The 14,349-nt window shown below is 34.4% G+C and overlaps 1 pseudogene; it reads left to right on the forward strand.

Annotated features, from left to right (window-relative positions):
* Window positions 1–710: 710 nt before the first annotated feature.
* The window catches only part of LOC127561571 (nuclear receptor coactivator 1-like), a 71,818-nt pseudogene continuing 58,179 nt past the window's right edge, over window positions 711–14,349 (forward strand).

Below are 14,349 nucleotides of genomic sequence, written 5' to 3' on the forward strand. Positions count from 1 at the left end.
AGAATATTCTCTTGTTTATCTTGAAATCCCAGCTTGGGAAATTGAGCAGTTTGAAAGAAAATATATTTTTCTCTTTCTGTCTTTTTTCTCTCTATTTCTCTTTTTCTCTGTTTCTTTCCCTCTTTTGTCCTCTGTCTTTCTTCTCCCCACTCCCCACTTTCATTGGAGGAGCTATTATTTCTCATAGCTATCTTTGATATATAATGCCAGTAAGGCAAGTTTTAATCATAGCTTTACCTTAATACTGACTTTTTAGAGACAATACAAATGGAATACAAAAAAAAAAAATACTTTGCAAAAAGTGTTTAGTACAATGCATAACACATAGTAGGTACCATTAATCATTTATTTCCTTCCCTTATTCTCTAGCTGAATAGAAATATAAAATAAACTTTGAATAAATAGAGGAGGGAAAGGGGATAGGAGGAATGGAATCATGGTGTTGAAAATGAACTTGTAAAACCAGACATTCCTCTTGATTGTATTATTTGATGCTGATCTCATCACTGCAGTTCAGCTCCTGATTGTGATCCTGTGGCAAATGCTCTCTTCAGCTATAGCTGGTCTCTGTCTCCTACTCCTTTGTTCTTAAGATTGATAGCAAGGTTTCAGTACTAACTTTCATGTCTGGTGCAGGGTTTCCTTACTGCCTCTACTTTCATTTATAGTAGATGTCTGAGCATGGCTGGTGGTAGCATCAACCCGGACACATGGACTTTGAAGAAATAGTAGCAAGATTTGCCTTGCCCCTTACTCCTGTCAGCCTCAGATTTGTAAATTTTGCATGTGAATTTTAATTTTTCTAATATGGCTGTATTCCTATACTGTAATGGAGAACATAATAGCAGCTACCTTACAGTATTGTTGTAAGAATCAAATATGAGATTTGTAAAGCACTTATCACAGTTCCTGGCACATAGTAGGCACTTATGCTGATTCTCTTCCCTGAAAAGCCAATCACTCACTCCAACCCCTTTTGAATATCAACTCTCTTGTTTTCCTCTCTCCCATCCTAGACTGAGGGCAATTGTATCAAGTCAAAAAGATATGATCTATGCTCTAAAGTTGTAGAAATAATGTTACTCTCTGTCTTTTGGGTCTTTTTTTTTGTTGACTATTATTAAATTTTCCTCCTTGGAATTCAGAAACTATCTTTCTCCTCCTTGCTTTCCCTAGTGTCTACAATTCATGGCAATGAGATTCATTTCCTACATGAGTCAAAATTCTCTATGACCTTCTTTCTGATTTCTTTCCTGAGCTTTGCTCAACAGCTATTAATTCTGATATTTCCAGACTAGGTGGTAATCTTGTGGGTCAAGAATTCCAATGTTTTAGAATCTACTGCTAGCTGTTTAATAGGAGGGATTTTCTAGTTCATCATTGATTTTTGGAGTGAAAGAGTTCCAAGATGATCCTACAAATGAATTTAAAGAAAATATTAAAGAGAGACATACTTATGGCTCTCAAAACATAGGCTTTGTAATTTGCATTGACAAGTTCAACATCCAGGGCAAAGTCACTCCTTCCTTCAAAGTCTAGAGGTAGGCTGGAAGGATTGGGGATTATTATAGCTCAAATAATCCTAATGGTTTGCTTCTCTATAACAATCAATATCAATTAGTTAGCCAGATTCATTTAGCTTTCTTCTTCTTTTTTTCAATATTCTTTTATTTTTAGTTCCAAATTTTCTCCCTCTCCTTTCCCCATCCCTTATTATTGGTTGGTTGTTGATCTGCACTCTCAAAGAGGACCAAAATGATATTACTATGTTGAATCAAATTATAATAGAGTCAAGTGTCCATCTATGGCTGATCAGATCGAAATAAGCTCAAAATGTTCTGCCATAAGTCAGGCACAAATAGTTCTTATGTATCTTTGGGGTAGGTTTTCTAACTTTGCATATCTCGCATTTCTTCTCAGTCATTTCAATTCTGCTTTATTCACAGAGCATAGAACCATCTTTAATGAATACATGCCATGCTAAGCAATGTTTTCCATGTCATGCATCCATGTCTAAAGTTCTTAAGAAGACCTTGAGAGTGTCCTTGTATTATTCTTTCTGATCACCATGTAAGTGCTTACCCTGTGTAAATTCTCTACAAAAAAAAGGCTTTTTGGCAAGTGTACATTTGGCATTTGAACAATATGGCCAGCCCAACAGAATTCTGCTCTCTGTAGTAGAGCTTGGGAGTTCAGTTTAAGAAAGGACTTGAGTGTCTAGCATATTATCCTTCCAGGTGATCTTCAGAATCTTCCTAAGACAATTCAAATGGAAGCAATTAAGATTCTTGGCATGATGCTGGTATTTTGTTCAATTTTCACAGACATACAACAATGAAGTTAGCACAATAGCTCTGTAGACATTTAATTTGGTAGCCTGTCTAATGCCTCTGCTCTTCCACACTTTCTTTTGGAGCCTCCCAACACTGCTAGCTCTGGCAACATGTTAACCTTGTTATCAATATGGACATCCCTGAAAGTATACTGCCAAGGTAAACAAACATATCCACAACATTCAAAACTTCTCCATTTGCTGTAACTAATGGCTCCACATATGGATCATATGGTGGTAACTAATGGACTATGTTTTCTTGATGTTATTTGTTCCAAAAAATAGCATAAGCAGCAGAGAATTGATCCATACTTTGTTATATCTCAGCTTCTAAGGGCACATTGTGCATTGAGTGCACAATCACCTGAACCAATTATCTCTTCTCTTCAGTTTTGGCTTGTAACTTTTTCAAGTTGAAGAATTTACTGTTAGTGTGGTAGCTAACCTTGACACCATGTTCATCCTCAATGCAGGTATTTGACAAATAACTGAAAAAAATCATGCTAAAATGCATGGAAACAAGCACACAGCCTTGTGTGACTCCATTGGTGACTGGAAAAGTACAAGTGCATGATCCATTGTCCAGAACCTGGGCAAGCATATCATCATGAAATTGACATATAATACTGATGAACTTTTCCGGGTAACCAAGTTTTGTCATAATTTTCCATAATCCCTTACAACTAATAGTATCAAAGGCCTTGGTCAGATTTACAAATGTTATGTACAGATCATTATTCTGCTCCTGCCATTTCTCCTGGAGTTGTTGGGCAGCAAGCACCATATTGACTGTTCCGCGGTCCCTATCTGAAAACTTTCAGATAGATGATCTTCTTGTTGGTGTAGAATCAGCCTATTAAGGAGGTTTTTGACAACAATCTTGCCAACAATGACTAAGACAGAGACTCCCCCCTCTCCTCTGTGATTGTTACAGGTATCTGTTTCCTTTGGCTTTATGGATATGGACAATGGAGGAATCCTTGAGCACCTGGGGCATAATCTCCTTTTGCCATGAAATCTGGAAATTTTCAATCCATTTTTGTTTGAGCAATAAATCCCCTGACTTGTAAATCTCAATTGGAATAGGATTAGCACCAAGGACTTTATCACACTATAAGAGTGTAATGACATTCAAAACCTCTTTGCCAGTTGGAACTTCAACTAGGGAGGGATTGATTTCAACCTGAGGTAAAAGGTCATTGGTTTCAGCATTGATTGAAAATGGTCTTTTGAGATCACTATAGAAGTATTCAGCCCTTCTTGTTAACCATACTGAGTAGTTGAGATACACCATTTGACCCATAAATAGCCTCTAGTGCATCGTGAAAGCCCTTTGGATTACTATTAGCATAAAACTGAATTTCATCTGCCTTCTTATTATGCCAAGGATCCTTATTTCTTTAAATCTCACTTGTACTTTATTTTTGATGAAATTGAATGCTATTGTCTTAGAGATGAATGAACTATCCTGCAAGTACACTCTATGTAGTGCTTATCTTTCATTTAGTAGCTTCTGAATTTCTCCATCATTTTCATAAAACTAATTTTGATGTTAATCAGTGTTCTGCCCCAGATGAGCAAATTCAGTGCTACACACCAAATTTTTGAAAGCTGCTCACTACTTTTCTGTTCCACTCTTGCCACCTATGTGTTAACTCAGCTCATCCTCCAAACTATCAACAAACTGTTCTCTCAGAGAAGCAATCTTAATATGTTGATATTAATTCTTCTGGTAGTCTTTGTCTTGGGACTTCCTCTTTTGTTGAATGAGAATATTTAACTTGGAAAGGATAAATCTATGATCAGTACAGCACTCTGCCATATATTGACTTCATCATTACCATATCCTGTCTGTGTTCTTCCAAATCACATAATCTATTAAATGACAGTGTTTGGAACTCTGAGGGTGCAATCATGAAATTTTATTCCATTTAAGTAAATGGTGTTATAAGTAAGTAGGTAATGAGATGCATAAGTCTTCATTAATAAGTAATCAATGCTGTTGATGTTTTCAATTCTGTTACTCTCAAGGACTCCTTGCCATGTCTGATAATCTGACCCTACTCTATCATTAAAGTCTCCCAGAATTATAAGCTTGTCCTGTTTGGAATATTGATTATAAGGGTCTTCAGGTTTTTATAAAAATTTTCTCTCACCTTATTAGGGTTTGTCATAATGGGAGTTAGGCATTGATTATAGTGACATAGCATTTTGCTGCATGTGGCAATCAATCATATTGTCAAAACCTGTATTCCTTTTGATAAGCATACAAGTTTATTTACTAGATTAGTTTTGACTGAGAAACTTACTCCAGCTTCATGGCACTTCTTTTCATTGCACTCCTTCCAGAAAAGTGTGTATCCAGCTCCAACTTGAATAAATTAGCCTTTATTTGCCAGTCTTATTCTATTCAAACTGCTATTTGGATACAATAGCTATTGAGTTTTCTTGTAATGAGCAGCTATTCATCTTTCGGGATATACTGGATTTTGTGTTGGCTTTAAGTATATACACATTTCATGAAATAATGATGAGTGGAATCAACTTTGCAGAAGTTGTGTGTGTGTGTGTGTGTGTGTGTGTGTATGTGTGTGAGTGTGTGTGTGTGTGTGTGTGTGTGTGTGTGTGTGTTTGTGTGTGTGTGTTTGGATATGTTTGACAACAGAGTGGGATTCTTACCTGCCAAGGTAATCAGGCCAGGGTTGCGTAAGCAGACAATTTTATATTTCAATTTATACTCTTAACTGGAGATGAATAGCATGATTCATTGTGAGTCCTTTAGAATTGTTTGGTCATTGTAGTTGATCAGATGTTTTTCTAAGTTATTCTTCTTTACAAGATCACTGTGACCATATAGAATGTTTTTCTTTCTTTCTTTCTTTCTTTCTTTCTTTCTTTCTTTCTTTCTTTCTTTCTTTCTTTCTTTCTTTCTTTCTTTCTTTCTTTCTTTCTTTCTTTCTTTCTTTCTTTCTTTCTTTCTTTCTTTCTTTCTTTCTTTCTTTCTTTCTTCTTTCTTTCTTTCTTTCTTTCTTTTTGTCTTATTTCACTTTCCATCAGTTCATACAAATTTTCCTAGGCTTTTCTGAAGCCATCCCCTTCATTATTGTCTACAGCAAAATAAATTCTATTACATTCATATACTGTAACTTATTCAGCCTTCCTCAACTGATGGGCATATCCTCAGTTTTTAATTTTTTGATGACACAAAAAAAACTGTATTTTTGTATATATCAGCCTTTTCCCCTTTTCTTTGTTCTCTTTGACATATGTGAGCCATATAGAAATGATATCACTAAATCAAAAGCTACTTATGATTTAATACCTTTTTAGCCTTAGTTCCTAATTGATTTCCAGAATATTTGGATTAGTTTGAAGCTTCACCAACAATGCATGAGTGTTCCCACCTTCTCACATCTTCCCCAACATTTGTTATTTTTATTTTTTGGTCATGTTGGTCAACATGCTGGCTATAATATAATACTTCAGAGTTGTTTTAATTTGCATTTTTCTAATTATTGGCTATTTAAAACATTTTTATGTGCATATTGATATCTTGGATTTTTCCTCTGAAAACTGACAATTTATTCTTCTGATCACTTATCAATTTAAGAATGATTCTGATTAATCTAATTTAATTCCTTATATATTTTAGAAATGAGATCTTTGTCAAAGAAATTTGCTGCAAAGATTATTTCTCAGTTTTTTACTTTTCTTCTCATTTTAGCTGTATTACTTTTGTTTGTAAAAAAGAATTTTTAATTTTATGGAATCAAAATTATCCATTTCTGAAAACTCTCTCTTTTTTGGTCATGAATTATTCATCTGTTCACAAATCTGAGAGGTAATTTCTTCCATGCTCTACTAATTTGCTTATGGTTCCATCCATTCTGTCTAAATCAAATAGCTATTTTTAGCTTGGATGACATATTATGTAAAATTATGGTTTATACCTAGTTTCTACCAGACTGCTTTCCAGTTTTCCCAGGAATTTTGATTAAATAGTGAATTTGTGCCCAAACAGCTGGGATTTAGGGTTTATTAAACATTGAATTATTGTGTTCATTTATTTATTTTTTTTTAATTTTTATTTTTTATTTAATGATTACTTTATATTGACAACATTATTCCTTGCACTCCTTTCTTTTCCGATTTTTTTCCCCCTCCCTCCCTCCACCCCCTCCCCTAGATGGCAAGCAGTCCTTTATATGTTGGATATGTTGCAGTATATCCTAGATATAATATATGTTTGCAGAACCAAACAGTTCTCTTGTTGCATAGGGAGAATTGGATTCAGAAGGTATAAATAACCGGGAAGAAAAACTAAAATGCAGATAGTTCACATTAGTTTCCCAGTGTTCGTTCTTTGGGTGTAGCTGCTTATGTCCGTCATTTATCAATTGAAACTTAGTTAGGTCTCTTTGTCAAAGAAATCCACTTCCATCAAAATATGTCCTCATACAATATCGTTGTCGAAGTGTATAATGATCTCCTGGTTCTGCTCATTTCACTTAGCATCAGTTCATGTAAGTCTCGCCAGTCCTCTCTGTATTCATTCTGCTGGTCATTTCTTACAGAACAATAATATTCCATAACATTCATATACCACAATTTACCCAGCCATTCTCCAATTGATGGGCATCCATTCATTTTCCAGTTTCTAGCCACTACAAATAGGGCTGCTACAAACATTTTGGCACATACAGGTCCCTTTCCCTTCTTTAGTATTTCTTTGGGATATAAGCCCAATAGAAACACTGCTGGATCAAAGGGTATGCACAATTTGATAATTTTTTGGGCATAATTCCAGATTGCTCTCCAGAATGGTTGTATTCGTTCACAACTCCACCAACAATGCATTAGTGTCCCAGTTTTCCCGCATCCCCTCCAACATTCATCATTATTTTTTCCTGTCATCTTAGCCAATCTGACAGGTGTGTAATGGTATCTCAGAGTTGTCTTAATTTGCATTTCTCTGATCAATAGTGATTTGGAACACTCTTTCATATGAGTGGTAATAGTTTCAATTTCATCCTTGAAAATTGTCTGTTCATATCCTTTGACCATTTATCAATTGGAGAATGGCTTGATTTCTTTTAAATTTGAGTCAGTTCTCTATATATTTTAGAAATGAGGCCTTTATCAGAACCTTTAACTGTGAAGATGTTTTCCCAGTTTGTTGCTTCCCTTCTAATCTTGTTTGCGTTAGTTTTGTTTGTACAAAGGCTTTTTAATTTGATGTAATCAAAATTTTCTATTTTGTGATCAGTAATGGAATTGTGTTCATTTATTTCTGTATATTGTATACTAATCTATTCTATTCATCAATCTTTTAAATTCTTACCTAGTACCACATCAATACTAAAGATATATGCATCAAGTAGTATAGCATCCAAATCTCTAGAGGAGAAGTTAAGAGAACTACAAGAAGAATTAGACAGGAAAGCTATATTAATTGAGAAATTCTTCTATTAGTCTTCCCCTTTCCTTTCCTCTTTCCCCTTTTACTTCCCTATAAGGTGAAACAAGCTTCTCTGTGAAGCTAAATGTGTCTGATATTCTCTCTTTGAGCCAAATCTGATGAGAGTAGAATTCATCCAATGTTCATCTCCCTTCCTTTTTTCACTCAATTGCAACAGGTCCTTTTTGCATCTTCATAAAATATAATCTATCCCATTTTAACTCCATTTTCCTCTTCTTCTAGTAGAATCATCTTTTCTCTTCTAGTTTCTTTTTTATTTCATCACAATAAAATAAAATTATATCTGTACCCTCTAAAGACACCCACAACAGAGATACAGATCTCAAGAGTTAAACGTATCATCTTCCCATATAAAAATATAAGATTTTTAACTTGTAAAAGAAAGTTATTTTTTCTTTCCTTTTTACCTTTTTGTGCTTCTCTTGAGTTATGTATTTGAAGAACAAATTTTCTATTCATCTCTGGTGTTTTTATCAGAAATAAATGAAATACACCTGTTTCATTGAATGTCCATCTTTTTCACTGAAAGATAATGCTCTGTTTTGCTAGATAGTTGATTCTTGGCTGCAATCCAAGTTCCTTTACCTTTTGGAATATCAGATTTCATGTTCTTCAATCTTTTAAAGTAGAAGATGTTAGTCTTGGGTAATACTGATTGTGGCTCCTCGATATTTAAATTGTTTCCTTCTGGTTGCTTGCAATATTTTCTCCTTAATTTGATGATTCTGAAATTTGGCTACAATGTTCCTTGGAGTTTTCATTTTGGAGTCTCTTTTAGGAAGTGATCAGTGAATTCTTTCAGTAGCTATTTTGTCGTCTGATTCTAGGACACTGGGCAGTTTTCCTTGATGATTTCCTGAAAGATGATGTCTAGACTCTTATCATGGTTTCAGGAAGTTCAATAATTCTTAGATTGTCTCTCCTAGATTTATTTTGTATGTCAGTTGTTTTTCCAATAAGATGTTTTACAATTTCTCCTATTTTTTTTCATTTTTTGGTTTTGTTTAATTGATTCTTGAATTCTCATTGAATCGTTCATTTCCATTTGTTCAATTTTCATTTTTAGTGAATTATTTTCTTCAGTTAGCTTTTTAAATCTCATTTTGCATTTTGTGTTTTGTTCGTTAAATTTTTTCCATTTCCCCAAAATTCTATTTTTCAGTGAATTGGTTTCTTTTTCCATGTCTATTATGTAAGGAATTATAAGCTTTTTCCATTTTATCAACTTTATTTTTAAGGAGTTTTCTTCAGATAATTTCTGTTTTTCCTTTTCCAAACTCTCTTGCAAAGTTCTCATTTCCTTTTCTCATTTTCCTTCTAACTCTCTTTTAAGATTCTTTTTGAATTCTTCCAAGAGAACCTTGTGAGATGGGGATCAATTCATATCACCCTTTGGGTCTTCATCTAAACTTGATTTGCCTTTAGGATCCTCAGGGTTTGAGATGTGTTTTTTTTTTTTTTCTTTCTCTATAAAAGCTATGTATGGTCAGAATTCTTTTTTACTTTTTATTTCCTTAAAAAAAAAAAAAAAAAAGATTGAGGTCTGCTCTTAGGGCAAAGGAGAGATTGTCCCAAGCTTCCTCTACAGGTTACAGCTGCTTTAGGTTTCTTTGGAGCCAGTGCTGCTGACTGACTTCCAGTGCTACTGACTGACTTCCAGTGCTGGGTAGGCATGGCCAGGTGCTATGTTTTTCTGAAGTTCAGAGGCTCACTATTTGCCTTTTGTTTTTGCATTGGATGTCTTGCAGATAATCTGCTGATGCACTGGCTTGTAACTAGGACAGAGTAGCCAATGAATTAGCATTTTCCCTTAAACCTGCCCAATAGATTCCCCAGTGGGTGGGCACCGCAAAAGCCCCGGTTCCCTGTGCTGCATCTGCACTTGGCCACCTCCCCTCTCCCACCCTGCCTAATTGAAACAAACGTTTTCTGAAGTTCTTCCAAAATATCTTCTCCTAGAAATTTGTTACACTCAAATATTTGTGGGTTCTGTCACTTTAAAACCTGTTCAGAGCCTTGATATCAAAGACACTACGAGGAGCTCAGATAAAAGACATGTCTACTCTCCACCATCTTGGCTTTGCCTCCCCAAAGAAATATTTTTTTTTTAAAAAAAATCTATTCTTTCTATTAAGCAGCAAGTTTTTTTTATCCCCCTTTCTATGAATCACAACTTTTCAAGTGAAAATTTCTCAAAAGAAAACAAGATTAATAGGAAGTTTAATAAGGAAATATCCTTCACTAATAAGTTTGAATGAGAGGTTATTTAGGAAGGAACAATATGTAGCAATATATTAGCTGACAATATTGTTTTACATTTTTACTTTGAGCAGCATGTAATAGAAGTAATATTTAGGGAGAGGACATTCTCATTTTTATCTATACATTTTCAAAGCTACAGAAGTAGTCATCTTCAAGGCTTTATAGGAAGTTGGAAATTTAAAAAAGCATTAGGATTTATATTTTTATTCCTTAATTGAGGCAACAAGGAGTAGCAACATACCATTTCATGCCCTTTTCCTTCTCTTATTGCCCAGAGTTCAGTTCTAGGATAAGCCTGAATTCTTTTTGTTTGTTTGTTTTTAATAACAGCTTTTAATTTTCAAAACATATGCAAAAATAGTTTTCAACATTCATCTTTGCAAAACCCTGTATTGCAAGTTTTTTCTCTCTCTCTTCCCTCCACCCCACTCTCCTAGACAGCAAGCAATCCAATATATGTTAAACATGTGGAATTCATGTATATATATTTCTACACTTATCATGCTGCACAAGAAAAATCAAATAAAAAAGGAAGAAAATGAGAAAGAAAAAAAAAAAACAATGAAACAATTACAAAAAAGGTGCAAATACTATGTTGTGATTCATCTTCAGTCCTAACATTCTGGATGGAGATAGCTCTCTTCATCACAAGTCCATTGGAATCACCCCATTGTTGAAAAGAGCCAACTCCATCACAATTGATCATTACTTAATTTTATTGCCACTATGGACAATGTTCTCTTGTTTCTATTCACTTCATTTACAACCAGTTCATATAAGTCTCCCAGGCCTCTCTGAAATCATCCTGCTGATCATTTCTTATAGAACAAAAATATTTCATAACATGCATGTACCATAGCTTATTCAGCCATTCTCCAGCTAATGAGCATCCACTCAGCTTCTAGTTCCTTGCCACTACAAAAAGGATTGCTACAAACATTTTTGCACATGTGGGTCCTTTTCCCTTTTTTATGATCTCTTTGGGATATAGACCCAGTAGAGACACTGCTTAGATCAAAGGATATGCACAGTTTGATAGCCCTTTGGGTATAATTCCAAATTACTATCCAGAATGGTTGGATCAGTTCACCCTGTATTCCAACCCTGTATTAGTATCCCGGTTTTCCTACATCTCTTCTAACATTTGTCATTATCTTTTCCCCTCATTTTAGTCAATCTGAGAAGTAAGTAGTGGTACTTCAGAATTGTCTTAATTTGCATTTCTCTAATCAATAGTTATTTAGAGCATTTTTTCATATGACTAGAAATAGTTTCAGTTTTTCATTTGATAATTGTCTGTTTGTCCTTTGACCATTTATCAATGGGAGAATGGCTTGTATTCTTACAAATTTGAATCAATTCTTTATATATTTTAGAAATGCAACATTATCAGAACACTTGAATGAAAATTCCCCCTGCCTCCAGTTTTCTGCTTCTCCTCTAATCTTGGCTGTATTGGTTTTCATTGTACAAACCCTTTTTAATTTAATATGATCAAAATAATCCATTTTGCATTTCATAATGTTTTCTAGTTCTTCTTCAACCACAAATTCCTTCCTTCTCCACAGATCTGAGAGGTAAACTATAATTTGTTCTCCTAATTTGCTTATATAATCACCTTTATGTCTAAATCATGAATCCATTTTGACCTTATCTTAAACCTGAATTCTTGATAGGAAAAATAGTCTACCTAATTTTCAGTCACTCCCACCTAAGCTTCCCTTGGAAAGCTATTATTACTATTATTATTACAATGTTGCTTTGAATTTAAATTTTCCCCAAAAAGAAGGAATCTGAAAAAATTACACACACACACACACACACACACACACACACACACACGCTCAATGAACAAATATGAATCAGGGGTGAATTGAGTAGCTTCATTACATAAAGAAAATGGAAGGCTAAGCAATAAAGAATCACAAAATGATTAGAGCTATCTATTAGGATATTAATATTCAAGTATTGTTGGAGCAATTTTTGCAAGAATGCTGATTGGTCCATTTACATTTCATCTCCACTGAGCATATTTTTTTCAAGTACCAAAAAAGATCTTCTTTACAGTGATCACTATGTCATTTTAGTTTTTCCTATGGTGTCAGCCTAGTCCAGTTATTGCTGTGCTTTTTTTAAACTAGTGATGGTCAATCTTCCCAGCCAAAATGCTTTCTTTTCTCCCTCTTCCTGATACTCCAAAGACATTCTTACCACAGCTCTGACAGTGGATGGTGCTACAATATGACTACAGGCCTCTAGGTCTCTCTAATTTTCACAAGGCTTCATTCAAAACAAAATATGACACAAAAAGGATGGCAGCTCCTTACGTAGGCAAATCATGTATTTATGGTTTGAAACCATGTCTATTTGATCTTTCAGAAAACTCAAATAATCTTCTTGCTCTGAAGCTAAAAGGAATTAGAGTGCTGAGTGTATTAGAGTGACTATATATGAAAATATACTAAGTGACTTAGTATATTCACAGGAGAATTTGAGCTCTGCAACCAAATGGAAAGACTCAAAACAGAAGGAATCAAAATACACATACAGAAGTAAAAGAGTGTATCTATGCATGCTCTAAGGCTGAAAAGGGAAAAGGAGTGAAGGAGCTCAGTAATGGCCAAGGGAATGTTCAATTGAATTTTATTTGTTAATGTATTGTGATTTCTTATACTGAAAGGAGCCTGCCTATATTGTGATTTCTTATACTGAAAGGAGCCTGCCTGTTATATGGAGTCAGAAAACTCACATTGTCATTACTCATTCAGGAGAGGGGGGCACACACACACACACACACACACACACACACAGAGGGAACTAATTGCTTTAAGAAGATTTTAAGTAAAATGACTTATTAAACAACAAGGTCTATTTATCACTTTCTTAATCAGTAAATAGGTCTTCAGTCCTCAGTTATCTCAATGTCTTAATTTTAAGGCATGTAGAAATAAACATTTTTCAATCTAAGAAGTATAATTTTTCACATTTAATCACCCTGAATTTGTGAAATGCATAATATATTTTTTTTCAAGGGACCGGTCACTGAAGGTTCAATTCTTATGAACTTGGATAGCTTCTTCTGCCCAATATATACACTTCCTAAATATTATATATTATTTGTCCACTTACTGTAGAGCCAAGAGGAAGATTTTAAATGCTTGCTGAGCAGAAACAAATGTATACAGAAGTCATTAAATTGACCAAATCAATATTTTCCAGTTAATGATCAAAGCAAGGAGTGCTATAAGTCTCCAAAATGGGAGAAACGTAGTAGCAATGAAGACATAATTCTTGCTGCCAGTTGCTCATTTTCCCATGTAATCAGAGGATCATTGTTTCTTTCCATTTGTTCTTTCCTTATTCTAAATGTAGAAGTATTAAATATGGACTGTGACCTTTAAAAGATATGAGCTTGCCTAGCTATACCTGATCTAAGTCTAGCTGTACCTGATCTAAAACTATATTATAAAGCAGCAGTCACCAAAACTATTTGGTATTGGCTAAGGAATAGATTAGTTGATCAGTGGAATAGGTAAGGTTCATAAGACAAAATAATCAACTATAGCAATTTAGTGTTTGACAAACCCAAAGATCCTAACTTTTGGGATAAGAATTCATTATTTGAAAAAACTGCTGGGATAACTGGAAATTAGTATGGCAGAAATTAGGCATGGACCTACACTTAACACTGTATACCAAGATAAGATCAAAATGAGTCCATGATTTAGGCATAAAGAACGAGATTACAAATAAATTAGAGGAACATAGGATAGCTTATCTCTCAGACTTGTGGAAGAGGAAGAAATTTGTAACCAAAGATGAACTAGAGACCATTATTGATCACAAAATAGAAAATTTTGATTATATCAAATTAAAAAGCCTTTGTACAAACAAAACTAATGCAAACAAGATTAGAAGGGAAGCAACAAACTGGGAAAACATCTTCACAGTTAAAGGTTCTGATAAAGGCCTCATTTCTAAAATACATAGAGAATTGACTCTAATTTATAAGAAATCAAGCCATTCTCCAATTGATAAATGGTCAAAGGATATGAACAGACAATTTTCAGATGATGAAATTGAAACTATTACTACTCATATGAAAGAGTGTTCCAAATCATTATTGATCAGAGAAATGCAAATTAAGACAACACTGAGATACCACTACACACCTGTCAGATTGGCTAAGATGACAGGAAAAAATAATGATGAATGTTGGAGGGGATGCGGGAAAACTGGGACACTGATGCATTGTTGGTGGAGTTGTGAACGAATC

This window comes from Antechinus flavipes, chromosome 4 (assembly GCF_016432865.1).
Source record: "Antechinus flavipes isolate AdamAnt ecotype Samford, QLD, Australia chromosome 4, AdamAnt_v2, whole genome shotgun sequence".
In the NCBI taxonomy this organism is placed as follows: Eukaryota; Metazoa; Chordata; class Mammalia; order Dasyuromorphia; family Dasyuridae; genus Antechinus; species Antechinus flavipes.